At 35.0% G+C, this 15,158-nt stretch overlaps 1 long non-coding RNA gene across 1 annotated transcript in view; it reads right to left on the bottom strand.

Moving 5' to 3' along the window:
* LOC116339251 overlaps positions 1-11,762 on the bottom strand; it is a 37,299-nt gene extending 25,537 nt beyond the window's left edge. Inside the window, exons 1-2 of the long non-coding RNA XR_004200969.1 lie at positions 11,549-11,762; positions 10,464-11,264 (exon numbers count right to left, since the gene is read on the bottom strand). This is a non-coding gene — a long non-coding RNA (uncharacterized LOC116339251). The remainder of the gene's footprint in view (positions 1-10,463; positions 11,265-11,548) is intronic.
* Positions 11,763-15,158: the final 3,396 nt, after the last annotated feature.

Below are 15,158 nucleotides of genomic sequence, written 5' to 3'. Positions count from 1 at the left end.
CACGTGAAATGGAAAAATCCTGGAGTTTAGTTTCCGGTTGCAGTTTTCGCATGGAAAACTGAGACAGACACTGAGAAAGACCGTGATAATTTTCTCTCTTCGAATTGTGTTTTGAGTGTGTGTGTGTGTGCTAGTGTCGAAAATTTAATTATGTGAAGTTCATATTCGGATTAAATATAATTTCCACACTATCAGCATCTATCGACTATTGCAGTGGTTTTGCCATTCAAAAAGTTTCCTCCCTTTGTGCCAGCGGTGAGCATACATTGCAATTTCAATAAACACACAACAAAACAACATCATATCGCCAGTGCAGATAGAGAAATGGGTTGACAAATAATAACCGAAAGAAGAGAAAAAAAAAACTGATAGAGAACTAATGCAGGCGATTTCAAATTCGTATATAACTTTGTCTGCGGGGCTTTTTCCGGTAGCTGTGAATTTTTGATGTGTAACACGGAACTCGCGCAGTATTCGAAATTGAGGGAATATTTTTTTTGTATGTGTGTATGTTTATTTCAGTGCATGGCAATTCAATTCGAAGCTAGTTTTTTTCTCTATGTTATTATTGTTCTTTTTTTCAGGCTGTTATATTTCGGTTGCCAAGTTTTTTGTTGTTGTTTGGGATTTCGTTTGCTGTAAGCCGATTTTCATGCAATAAGTCTCTTCAATTAACAGCTTTACCTTTGCTCAGCATAAAGAATGTTTCCGAGGATTGACTGAAGTGAAAATCAACTCTTGCACGAACACATTATTCGCAAGGAGCCGCCGCCAACAACGAAATAAACATTTATCCAAAAAGAAGAATAGACAAAGTGCATTAAAAACAACGTACTTGATCTTATCAATTACATTTTTGCTTTGATTCTCAGTCTTTATCGCTCGGTGAACGTTTTTTTTTTCTGCCTTCTTTTCTGTTTAGCTACTCTTGCCTTTTTCCACACACTTAATACCAAAACAAAAACTTCACAGCCATCATTGTTATTGCGCCGGGTTTGTTTATGTTTTCAGTCGTTTCGTCAAAAACGTAAAATAGAGATAGTTAGACAGAGAAAAAGAGAAGAAGAAAAGCCTCTTGAAACCGATGGTACTTGAGTGTTTGTATACATTTATTTAGTTTTTCAGGCATTGCAGTTCTGAAAAGACAATGTGTTTTTGTTACGTTATCGTTTCTTTCTCTATCGTCTCTTTCATACCCATTCTATCTTGCTACGTTCTATGCCCATTTCTCATTCTTCATTTCCACTTCGATGTGAAGAGTAGATGAATAAAAAAAAATTCCTCAGAATTGATATTAGACCTATACGCTTTGAATGACTCAGTGAATTTTTCGAACATTGGTCTGATATTGAATTGGAGTTTCCACTGATCAAATTACAAGAAGAATTGGTATATTCGTAGAATGGACGAGAAGCGTACGAAAGAGAGCAATTGTATGAGAAAAATCCGTTACATCCACAGTGTTCGTTCTCTGTTTGTTAAGAAATGATAAGACAAGAGTGAGTGTTTTGCTCTCCAAGACCATAAAAAACATCTTGCATTGGTATCGTTTGTATAAGCCAATAAAATACATGGCATTTCTGTACGGTTGGTATTTAAAGAGAATTTCGCGATTGCAAGCAAATGAGGGAAGAATGCAACGTATGCAGTATTAACATCCCCCCGAAAAAAAAAATACAACACAATCATACTCGCGCAAAACTAGCATTTACAAAGCTACAATAAAATGATAGCAACGAGCGAGACAGAGTAAGAGAAGAAAATTGAAAGCGGATTATTTGTGTACTTTATTTGTTGTGTAGCTGTTTGATGCTAATGCTCTCCACACAAAAATATTTCATAATACGAGCATTGCACATATTTGGGAAAATAGACAGTGAACAGAAGCAACAGCGATAAAAAGAAAACAGAATACGGCATAAGTTCATATTACGGCAAACGTAAGTATAGAGTTGAGAAATTAGGGATCGTTCTCACATTTGCGAATGAGAGAGAAAGAGAAAAATGCGAAGTGGAATAGTCGAAAAGCAGAAGAAAAAAATCTGCGAAATAACTATGAACGAAAAACGAGAAAAAGAACAAAGAAAGAAGAATACTGAGTAACAAATGGAACATGATGCATATTTATACTCATTCACTTCCAATGTAATGTATGTATGTATGTATAATATTGCATAAGATCGGAAACGAGAGAACACTTTGGATTCCTATTGAATTAGATAAAATACAGACCGAAAATAACATCAGATTAAACAAAATCGAAATGGGCGAGCGAAAAAAAAGACAGACTTCAGACGAAATCCAGAAGAAAGATCACACAGATGATATAAGATCGCAAAAGTATCAAAGCAATGAACAATAGGCACAAGCAAGAAGATAAAAGGTACTTCAGTGTTTCGCCTTCTCTCTTTCTTCCATTTATTATTACGCACAAATCGTGCACACATACTAAATGCTGAACAGTTCGAATGAAAGGAAAAAGAGAATACAACACAAGATTCATATCTGTTAGGATCTCTTTTTTTTTTTTGCTGAATTCATTCGTAGCTAACCGCCTTTTGGGGTAATAATTGTATTTGTTCCTGTCAATAGACAGTGCAATGGAATTTTCGGTATAGGTTCTCACTCAAAGAACCTTTACAAATGCATTCTCTCTCTCTCTTTCTCTCTCGTCTTTTTTGCTTTATTCGTGTGTGCTCTTTTGTAGGGCGTCTCTGTTGTTCTTTTCTTCAGACGATAAAAAATCAAGTCGAAATTGAGAGAGTTTATATATTCTTATTATTTTTGTATTGTGATAAAGTCGTCTTGGTGGTATGGGCTGCCGTTTTTATGCATTTCTTCCTTTTTTCAGCTTTCGTGCAGTTTACCATTCACATTTTCGTTCGTGTCGAATATTTGACATAATGTATGAGCTCCATTGTTTATAATCTCAACTAACAAGAAAAAACATCATTCCATTTATTTCTCTCTCGATCGTATTGTGTGCGAACCAAAAGAAAATAATAATAAAGATATTGCATCGTAGATAACAGTACCGAAAATTCAACATGTCAAACGAACGGTTATGTAAATGAATTAAGTTTGCGCATAAAATTGTTGTTAAATTGGTGTACAATCGAAATCAATTGGTCAACTTCCAATGTGTGTGCACGCAAAACCGTTTTGATATGAATATATAAAAGTCATATTATAGCGGATTTATAAAAATAATGAAGCGTTTGTTGGATTTTCATCAAATTTGATACCTCAGTCGCTTGCTGTGTGTGGCAAATTTCTTTTGTCTCGCTGATAAGAGACACCATAATGATTAATAAATGAAACTTGAGATTGTCCAATCTACTGGGGTGTTAGATTTTTGGCGAACATTTTTCATTTCACGGTATATTCAATCCAATCAAAAACATCCATAAAATGAACGAAACGCCGACCGTTTGATATTGAGCAGAATGGTTCAATGATCCGTCGAAAGCGGTAAATGTCTTATTCAAAATTGTATTGATTCTGTGAGAAAAAAATTGCCGACTCGGCAAATAAAAAAAAAATCTTGATTAAAAAAGAGCAATAATTTTAATATTGAATTTCTGATCAGGCGATTTGTTTACAGCGCACACAACAAATGAACGGATGGCAAAATACGAATACAAAAAAAAATAAAGTCGAATTAAAGAAAATATGTATTATATAGTCTGGAAAGCCAGTAAAGTATGTACATACAGTAATTTCGATCTCTCTCTCTCTCTCTCTCTCTCCAAAAAAGTAATGCGCTAAATGGTTTTGTGACTATTGAATCGAAAAACCGCAAACGTCGAGCTATTTCCACATGCTTGTTACCAATCTCTTTTCGTACAATTTACAGTAGATTTTTGTTTCCATTTTGTTGCACTTTATGCACTTGAAATACGCTCTCATATTGTAATCGAGTGTACGAGAACAAAAAAATTATCTCATAAATATGGTTGTGCTAACACAAAACCAAATGAAATGAAAAATAAAAACGTTGTTGCTATTCCAAAATATATTATGTCCGAAAGCGGTTGCGACAAAGTATATACTATACTCAATGAAATGGGGAATTAACAGCTGGGAGAAAAGTATGCACTCAAATGAACGAAAAAAACCGGCGATCAACAGTAAAAATTAGTAAAAGATGTTGTGTTTTGATAACAAAATCAATATAAATGTACAAATTAACGAGCGAACCGAAAAGATCAGCAGAGAGACAGAGATGGAAGAAACGGGATAGACAGAGAGAAACAGTTTAGCGGTCTCAGCACAAGTGCATTGGTAATAATAGCACCGATCGCATCTTTCGATTATAATATGGCAACAAATTAATGAAAATGAAAACAAAGTGAACACAAACCCAACTGCAACAAGCAAATAACAAAATGAGTTATTTATTATAAAGAGTACGCGGTGCGTATGTTGTAGTTACACGAAAAAAAAATTCTTGTATAGTGTTTATTTATTCTATCTCTATCTCTCTCTGTCTCTCGATTTCTCCGTCCCATGTGTTGACTGCCGTCGTTTGATCAAATTGCATTTTGTATTCATTCCCATAGAAATGCTTCTCTTAGCATCAGCACGCATGTAAAAACAAATCGAGCCGAAATGTAAACGCGAAAGCAAAATGAAATAATAATAAAAATAAAAAAAACGAAACGAAAGAGACAGCGAGAAAAAGAGAGAAATGATTGTCAAATCGGTTTTCCGCTTGATTTGGTATTTTGCATGTAATCGAAGTTTCTGCATTGCTACAATAATATACTAAATATTCATTAGTGTCACATACACCGTGTTCTACAACAAGTGTACGTATATACATGTATAATACTATATTTATTTGAATGTTTGGTATTTTTTATTTTTTATTTTTTTATTCGAGTATTCACATATTCGAAAGACCGAGTCAACTTCTCAACATTTGCTTTTTGCTCGTTTCCGAATCGCGATTGCTTACTCTCTCGCTAAGCGGCTTTATTTTTATTTTTATTTTTATTACTATTTATATTCAACAACTCTTTTGTGTGACAGCAAAAATGTTAATCAATCGATAAGATATATATGCTCACAATCGAATTCAAATTGGACAGATACATATAAATTATGCGATAATTATCGTACCAAAAATTATGGAAACTAACGATCCACATACCCATATATTATACAGATTTGTGAGTGTATTGAAATTGAATGCATCGCATTTTTGTGTAAGTCAATTGTCCAACATTCCGTTATGACAATCAGATTTGTTGGCTCATTGATGTTTTCAATTGACTCACTCGAATGGAAAAGCCCCAAAACCAAAACGAAAATAGTGGAACCGAAACCAAAATATAAAAATGGGAGAATTAGAGACGCGGGAGAGAGAGAGAGAGAGAGGTAGAGAGAAATAGGGAAAATCCAGAGAGAGACCCTTTGATTGCTGGCGGCCAAATTGTCATTGGCTTTTTCAATCATACGCACAATTTTATGTGCAACAGGATATAAAGTCATCCATACTTTTTTGATTAAGTGAGATCGGCTGACTGAAAATTCATTTTAATTCGATGGATGGTGAAACCGATAAAGAAAGGCGTGTGCACCGCTCATTTTCTAATGAAATCATTTTTACGCACTCATTCCCAGTATTTCCGGTTGGTAAATAAGCATTATTGCATGCGTTTGGTTTTCCAAGCATCCGTCGAAGACTCTTGCCAATACACATTTGCCAACTATTCACACAAACTCTGTGTTTTTTTTTTCTCTTTTTCTTCCATTCTCATTTGCCACTTTGAATCCTTTGTCTGTCGATCGAAATTCGCCTTGCGGCCAAATTGCAATGTGTGTGCAACCCTAAGTGTAAAATTTCGCTCGTATAATTTCCGATTGACTGTAGGCCAATGAATCTTTTTTGCTCTCTTAAACACACAAAAACGAAACCGAACACGAATGGAAAAAACGAAGAAGATGATGAAATTCATTTGCCAATATTTGCTTCCTTTTGCTCTCTCTCTCTCTCTCTCTCGCGCGCGCTCACACTCTCGATTCGCTTTGTTTGGGTCTTTTTTAAATGCTCTACGTTGAATGGCCCCCTGAATATAGCGGTGTGGTGAAATTAAATGCAACGCATTATCTCGGTCTTTAACCATTGTAGTAGCAGTCTCATCGGAAACATAATCATCGTTGCCACCGTTTTTTATGTGTGTGTGTGTGTGCGTGCATCTGTATGCTTCGACTAAATCATCTTTAAAGCGTTTCTAATTTGGCTATAATAAAACGATTACGTACCACTGAAGAATGGTTATCGATTTATCTAATGTGTACATTGTTACACCAAAATGAATATATGCGGTTGCACTATAATCGAGTGGAAAAAAAAGATGAAGCGGGAGTCGAAACTTTAAATGATGGCTGCGTATAACACGCGGTTCAAATTGATAGGTGCTGTATTATTGCTGGCGACCAACTGATAAATTTTGTGTGATGTGTGCATGCACCATAGTTGGCTGCTATTCGAATTGAAAACCAACCCATTGTAAATTGTCTTTGTCAATGGGATGTGTATGTGCTGATATGGTGGTGGGGTCGCAATAAAATTGCATCACCGGCTAAATTTTTAAATAAGCTTGATCTACTACACAAGTACATTACACATTATAATCCAATAAAAACCTTATCCATGTTCGTTATGTCCTTTGGGAACAAATCTATTGACGGAATGGAATCGCAGTGTTGAATGTGCATATGCGTCTTTGTTATTTTGTTACACCGTGGCGTTTGTTGTGTGTGTGTGTGTGTGTGTGTGTGTGTGTGTGTGTGTGTGTGTGTCAAAGGAAGAAAGAAAAAAAACGTGCAAATGCATCGCAACGGAGTGTCGTTCTTCATCAACGCAATGGTGAGAGTGAAAGTTAGATTGAATGAAAAATCCCCACAGGAATTTCATTTAGCACAACCGAAAAAAAATATTGAAACGAGAGAATTTCTGGCTGGGCGAAATTGACGTGTACTCGCTTTTTTTCGCTAGGAAACAAATTAATTCTTTGGGAAGCATAACGATACGGTCTCGCTCTCGTTCTCGTCACCGTTCTTTCTTGACGAGAGGGGGTCACCTTTTCTATATATGAAATATATAAAATTGACTAAATCAACAATTCATACAAAAGGGTTGCATGACATTGTGTGCGAAAGAACGTGTGTTGTGCGGCTGCCGATGTCGTTGCAACAACGTTCACAACGTTGACTTTCGGCAATGTAAAATCTTCCATTCTTTCTCTCGCTCTCTCTCTATGCACAACATTTCGGAAGTCAAATTCTTTATTGTTGTTTATAATTTGCATAACCAATTCGAAAGCATTTATTATTGCTTCGCATTCATCGAAGATATACTGGTTGCCTGTGTGAATATGCATGCAGCCAAATACACGCTGGATTATACACCAAGAAAAGAAATTAAACCAGCACAATAGACATAATGCGAATTACAGAATGGCTTCACCATGAAAATAGAATAAAAATTAAATTATGAACCGATACAATAGACTGAAAATGCGATATGAGAGAAAGAAAGTGAAATCGAAGACAAAAAGACGATGTTGATTCGACGAACAAGAAAACAAAATTACCGAAAAAGAAATTAAATTGAAGAAAAACATAACATGAACCATGGATATGATTTTTTTTTTCGAAGAACGAAACTTTCCAACATGTTGCACAAACGGTGCTTTCAATTTTTCGTGTGTTTTTTTTTATTCAGCGCCTGATTAGACATGATTAGCATAGCAATTCATATAATGAAAGCTATGAAACAAAATTATTACCAAAGTAATAAAAAACTGAATAGCAGCGAAGATGATAAGACGAACAAAGTACATGGCTATTGATTTATTCGTAATGACCGATAAATATTTCGTTTTATGGTTGTTCTTTTTGTTATTATTGTATTACTATTGTTGCATGCAAATCAACTCAAGCACAGTCGATATATATATATTTCGACGAAATTGACACACACACAAAAAAACCGAATTTTGTTGTTGTTGGTGATTGCTTTTTCGTCGAATAATTTCGACAAATGAATATCATAATAAATTGCACACATTTTCATGCCAAATACGCAGTCAAAAATCGAATGCAGTGGTTTATCTGTTAAACAGCTTTTAAAGGGCACACCGCGACGGCAAAGGTTCAAAGAATTCAGAAGGAATGAACACGAAAATAAACCGTCCACAACGAAAAGAAAACGAGCCAGTAAATGAAGAGACAAACGTGGAACGATCCGAATCGAATGGCGAAAAAAAACCTAACGGATCAATGCAAAAGAGAATGCTTCAACAAACACGCACATTATTTTCATGCATTGGATTTCTTTTTGTGTGATGTGCTATCACACGTTTAGAGTGCCAAATATATTTACGCGTTTCAAGGTGGAAAAGCGGTCTGAAGCTGCTGCTGCTGCTGCTGCTGCTGCTGCTGCTGCAACAACAAAAACCGTATACATTCTGTGGATTCATGAAATATTTTCTAAGTTCATTAGTTTCGGTATTGGCGTCATTTGCATAATATATGAGCCTGATGTGCATCAGCCACGATACAGCGTTGAATCGATTATGAGTTAAAAATTGAATTTCGTTTCCTTTCTCTCGAATCCATCTGCTGTGAATAGGGAACAGCACAACATTGCACATTTTGGTGGTCCCTGAATGAAACGAGCATTTGATCAACTCCAATTCAACGGTGAATTATTTATTAAAAATAGTTCACTTTTTGTCTCGTCCACTTCTTCTCTCCTCTCTTCCTCTTAAATTCAAGAAAATTTGTGTTATACTTGAAAAAATGTTTGTCAACGACCACATGTGACTCAAAGCGAATCAATGACAAACAAATTCCGGTCCTTTACTTTAGAACGCATTGAGTTTGAACATTTCGAATAACTAAATAAGTAAATAATAAATTACAATGAAATATATTATTAAACATGTATGATTATTTTTGATTATACGCTTCGTTCCGCAATCAAATTTTTTTTGACAAGCCGACTACACACAGAGAGAGAAAGAACAAAAAATTCGTCAATTCAGCCGTTGTGTGGTTCGAATTAGTTTCGGTTTACATTTTTTATTCATTATTATTAAAAACCCGAAAAACAACAACGATTGCAATGTGTAGAAATATTCTTTGCTCCGCGAGAGAGAGAGAATGTTCTTATGAATTGATCAAAAACTGTTTAATTGCATACATGTCCGTTTCAGTTCAGGGTGTTGTGTACATAATTCAACTGAATTTTTTTTATTTTTTTTGGATTTTTGAAAAAGGTTCGGCATCGGTTTTTTGGGTCTTCATCTTCATATTCATTTCACTGGTTTATTTCTCTGTGTCTATGTTGATTCACTTTACGTTCATAAGTTCATATATTCATAACGATATCGTTATAATTTATAACACACAGTGTTGTTCTCTCTTTTTTTTTTTTTTTTTGGTAAAAATGTTGGGCTGGCCAATTCAAAATAATTTTATTATCATTTTCCCTGTTGTGTTTGTGTGTAAATGTTTTTGTTTTGTTTTTAATTTCACGATGATGTTCGTTTCGGTGGTACCGTATTGGATTTCATTTCACATTCAAAATTCATCTGGCTGACCGAAAATGTGTTTGAACGAGATTACACAAGTTTTATGGCCTGTTTTCTCGAATTTTATTCCATTTAATATTTTCTATCTTGCTCGCCTTAATTTATGATCCTCCACTAGTTTACGGATTTATTTATTTTTTCCGCTCTCCAGTATATGATTTGTAGTTCATATTTGTTCAAGTTAGTCTTAAAGCGATTAAGCGATGTCAGTTAAACAAAAATCCGGAATAAAAGGGGAACAACGGGCACAACGAAATGTTTCTTTTTGATAACTGTAATTTTTTATGCCTAATTAATAATTATACATTGCATCCAATACAAGAAAATGCCATTCACCGCGCAAATGTTATGCATACATATAGTGAATAGTGTGCTCGATTGGTGAATAATTGAGGCAAGTCATCGATAAAATCGGTTGATTAAGAAAAAAACGAATATTTAAACGAATGGAAGAAAAATCATTAAATTCTCAAGAGAGTGAGAGAACAAAACGCGAGCCACATCTTAAAAAGACATCAATCACACTGTAATTAAAATTAACCGACATAAATCGGATTTTGGGTCGAAAACCGAAAACCGAAAACGATCTTTCCAATCATTTTCGTCGACTTTGTGTCCATGGCGCATATCATAGCAGAAATGAAAGAATGCATCATAATAACGACGATTGCTTCACTCTACCACTCTCTTTCGGTCCTCTCTCTTTTCAAACCAAATAAATTTTCGATAATGAGATTTTTGAACACCAACAATAACAACAAGAACAAAAATGAAATACAGATAAGTCTAATTCGTGTCCGTCGCTATGATATATCGAGCATATATACACTAGATGAAATATATATTAGAACTTACCCAATAAAATTGTCTAATATTTTTTGTTGAATTTTTTTTTCTTCTCTCTCGTTCGATATATGTAAGCTCTTCCTTCAACAATACAAAACAGAATTTATAATCCAATTTAATCCGGCAGGTCAATTAATAATTTCAGTTTATTTCTTTGTTATGCATTTGTTTTTTGTCAGTATTAAAAAAATTCTTGTGATTTGTTTCTTTTAATTATTTCAAAACGAATGAACAACGAACGATCGAGAACTGTATGGAGATTTTAATCTCGTCTTTCTGAAATGTGTGTCTTCTCTCACAATAATTTTCACTCAATTAACTTTATTTGTTCGGTTTGGTTTTTCTCTCTTCTATTCTTGATTCAAATTCGAGAATGGACAACACAAGGCCGATTAGTAATCTTAATTCGAATGATTCGGTAGCGCACAATATACATTCACATTCTTACAAAATAATCCTGTCTAATAAATATAATTCGATTCACTTCAAATTTAAACACAAAAACCGTTTTTTTTTTTTTTCAATTCGTTCTTTTGTTCCACACTCAACACGAGATAAAATTCAATTGACTTGTGACAGAAATGTATTGACACCTTTTCACACTAATTTTATCAAATTGCTTGTTTTAATTTTGGAGAAAAGTTTCGATATTAAATTTCATGCATTTCTTAACTCAATCGTTGGACAAAATTCGATCACTTTATATTTGAGTAGTTCAGCATAGTTTACAAATCATGCCAAATCATATGATAGCTTTGTGACAATTTGTTTTTTGTTGCTTTATTTATTGTTTCAATCGAAAACTTCGTTCTAAGAAACGATCAGAATTTCTTTCACAAAATACAATTAAGTTGAGATAACAAACTCTTCAAGCAAGTCAAACAATGTTTGCAAGTTCACTCCAGATCCAAATTTATTTTTTTCTTTTTATTTACTATGCACTGTTTAATGTTTATTTCGGAATATTCGTTTGGATAATGTTCACTGATCAAAAGAGAATTTTCAATGAAATATAACAAAAATTCGTTTCTCTTCGGGACTCAAAGAAAAACAAAAAAAAAACACATGAATTTAAACACAAGAAAATTGCTTACGATGTTTTTATTTTGTAAATGAACGAAATAAAAATTTATTCTCTCAATAAACACACTGTGTGAGATGAATAAAAAAGAAAATCGGTTTCGTCTCCTACGATCGAGACTAGTAAATAAAATACGAATTGTCGAAAACTGTTGGCAGGAAACGTAAATTACGAGAGCCAGCTAATGTGTGAAGCGCAAACAAAATAAATGCACATCCACTGAACACCACGATCTTACGCAAACTGAATTTGAAATTCAGTCTAAACAGATTGTTAAGGCTCTAACCAAAACAAAAATTCAACAAACAGCGGCACTGGAAGAGAGTTCCGAATTCCACTTGAGTGTCGCAACGACGCAGCCAATGCGTTTACAGTCATCCATGCATATGTTCTCACATTCATTCGTTCTACCGCACACATAAACGGGGACGGTGCGCGCGAGTACGCATCTAATGCACCGTCGTTCAGTCAACGTTCGTGTTCGTTGCGGCTCGTGTACGCAACCGACGTCATTCCGTTCTTATTTGATTCTCGAATTGTGCTCAATGAAATGATGTACCACTAGCTATACTGCTCTGTCGCATTCATGTTATTACATTTCCAATTGATTTGCCGTTTCACTTGTGGATGCGTATGTTTTTGTTTTCATTTGGCGTCAGACGTTCAGTGTTTTTGTGTGGCATCGGCAATCGTACAGCATGATGTTGCGGATGGATAGCAATTTTGATATCGGACTCAAGAGTGAGTGAACCACAGTCATTGCTTAAATACACTCATATAGAACGTAATATACGATTTTAAATGGAATATCGTTGTACTGCTGAGCATACGCGCTCGATGACGATGATAAGACACAGAAAACGTGACCGCCGTTTGCAGATGCAAGAAAAACATACGTTGGAAAATCACATGGGATATTGTGATTATGTATTGTCGCTGTTACGCTACGTGTATGCTTTGCCGGCATATTTTTTGAGTTGTTTATGCACACTTTTGACTCAGTGCAAACTTGGTTAAACTACAGTCACGCGAATTGAGTAGTTTTTTTTATTCGTCTTCTTCTTTTTTTGGTCCGTGAATGTGTGCATTGTGTGTTGGATTCTAATTGAATTTGTACATTTTCTCATAATTTCCTTTCGTTGAGTTCATATTGGATGCATATGATTGCTGCAAAATGATGATGTTAGCGTCGTTATTTCTGCGAACTGTGACGAACAAAATGGAATTTTATGTTCATTTTTACCACGAATTTAAATCAACTTGTCAATTTATGCAATTATTCTTTACTGTCGTAATAATATACACATCATCGTTGTTGTTGCTGTTGTTGCATCACCACATCGAAACTTTTTATTTTTATTTATTTTTTTTTTTTTTTTGAAAATTCCAAATTGTATTTGGACGTAATTTGCAGAGCGCACTCCAAAATGTAAACCCTCTTAATTAAGTTGAGTGGACATTCATCACAATAAAAGGTCGATCTGTTTTATAATGGAAACGCTTTATGGCGAAAATAATTACATTTCGAATTCACTAGAATAAACGGCAGCACTACCAAATGTCTATATCCATCCATATACGGTGTCTTTTTTTCGTTTTTCTTTTCTTAATCTATATGACATTCTATTTGTTGCACATTTTGTGTCCAAAACAGAGGAAAAAATTCGGTAAATGCTATTAGTGACTGAAGCTTTGGTTGCTGGGCTAGCAGATATAATTTATGGATGATTTTAACTTGATATTAAAATGCTGGAAGAGAAAAAAACACAAGCAGAGAAAATATATTGAAATCGAGAGATAGGAAGAATGCTTGTAGTCTAAGTGAGATGAAAGACAGGGGGTAGCAAACTATGCATTCAATACTTTACACTGACAAACACACACATACATTGAAATTATTTTCTTGATTGTGTGTGTGTGTGTGTGTTATGATAAAATATCTGATGTCGAGAGATGATATTGTGCTCTCTACGAACGCATCATAAGAAAGAAATATTGCATAGTTTTTTACTTGCTTTATCGTTTTTCTTCGCTTTCTCTCTCTCTAGCTGAAAACTCGGCGATTTCGTTGGTGCAACATGGCACAAAAGAAAATCGATCGCGCCGGTACTAATGGTTACTAGATGGCAAATTGAACGAGGGAAAATTGCATGGATTCAAGCACGAATATGGTGTCATGTGCATTGCTTGCTGCCTTTTTTTCTGAATTTTTCGCTCGTTTTTCGGACAACCAAAAGATATTGTCATACATCGTTGCATACAACTTATAAAAATAGTCGTACATATATTGAAACCCGGGGGATGTGAATGATGGTGGACCATTTTGTTCGTATGTGAAAGAGTATGTGTGTGTGTGTCTCTTTCTCTCTCTCTCTCTCTCTCTCTCTCTCTCTCTCTCTCTGTTGTTCGAAAATAAATGAAGCAAAATGAGAAACGAGCGATATGTTCAACAAAACGATTGGGTAACAAAATCCAGGAAAGTTGAGACAAAAAAATATACAGCGAAAGTATGTTCGCGCGAGCACGCCAAGAGAATTTATATGAATCAACATTCCTTTGGCATTTTTTCTAGTTTACCGTTAAATCGCAATCAAATAAAATGAAATTTGCCGTTTTTTGTTGATATCAATGACAAAATCAACGAAAAAACATCCGAAATGTCTTTGTATGTACACTGTATCTACGTGTGTGTATGCTTTCTTTCGCCCCTTTTTTTGCGTTAAAAATGCCTGAAATGAATCTAATATGCGTTGAATACAAGGAAGAAAACGATTCTTGGAAATCGCTGTGTGCTTCAAATATTGTGCATTCCAGCGTCCCTTTGCGAAACGCGTTTACTCACACAAGTGGCTGTCGATGAGAATTATTTCGCCACGTTGTAGAAATCGTATCATTGCACCCGAAATGGATGTACATGTGTGTGTGTATGTAAGTCTTTGTCTCTTGGATATTTATGTGTGCATGAGGCTATCACAGATCATAAAGCAATTTCATATTTTGTGCTGTGTTGTGTTTTGTTGTATTGCGCTCATGGTCGTTGCTTTCATGGCCCATCTCATTACATTCCGTATCCATGCACACGCTGATATTGTTGTGAACGAAGCAGAAAAATAGAAAAGTACCCAGCTTGATAAACCTGGTGTTAATGCAATGTAATAGATTTTTTGTGGGTTTCTGTCTCAAGCCTCACAACAGCACCATACACAATGCGCGTTTATTTGAAAATGCTGTTAATGAGATATGAGAGGATGCGAACAGAAGCATTTGGGCATCATTGTCGTCATCGGTATCATCAACATCACCATCATCACATATATCCGTTTCGTGCGGTGCGTGTGCATGGCACAGACACAGTTGTGAATTGTTATAAACGTTGTGTTACTTAAATTATGTGATTCGTTTGACATACTGTTATTTCGTAAGGTGCTGCTGCTGCTGCTGCTGCTGTTGAAGTTGAATCGAATTAAGGGATGCGATGGTATTTTATATTTATTGTGTGGATCGACAGAAAATATTTTTGTATATGAATAAGAGAGCCCATTCTGATGCTTAAGCTGCCATAAAGAAAGGAATGAAAAAAATCCCCTCATTCCATGAGGTAACCGGCTGCTGTGTGCACAAAT

Source organism: Contarinia nasturtii, unplaced genomic scaffold (genome assembly GCF_009176525.2).
Source record: "Contarinia nasturtii isolate CC-2019 unplaced genomic scaffold, AAFC_CNas_1.1 Cnas_scaffold_493, whole genome shotgun sequence".
Taxonomy (NCBI): domain Eukaryota; kingdom Metazoa; phylum Arthropoda; class Insecta; order Diptera; family Cecidomyiidae; genus Contarinia; species Contarinia nasturtii.
The sequence above is the reverse complement of the archived record's forward strand: the minus strand, read 5'-3'. Positions and strand labels throughout refer to the sequence as shown.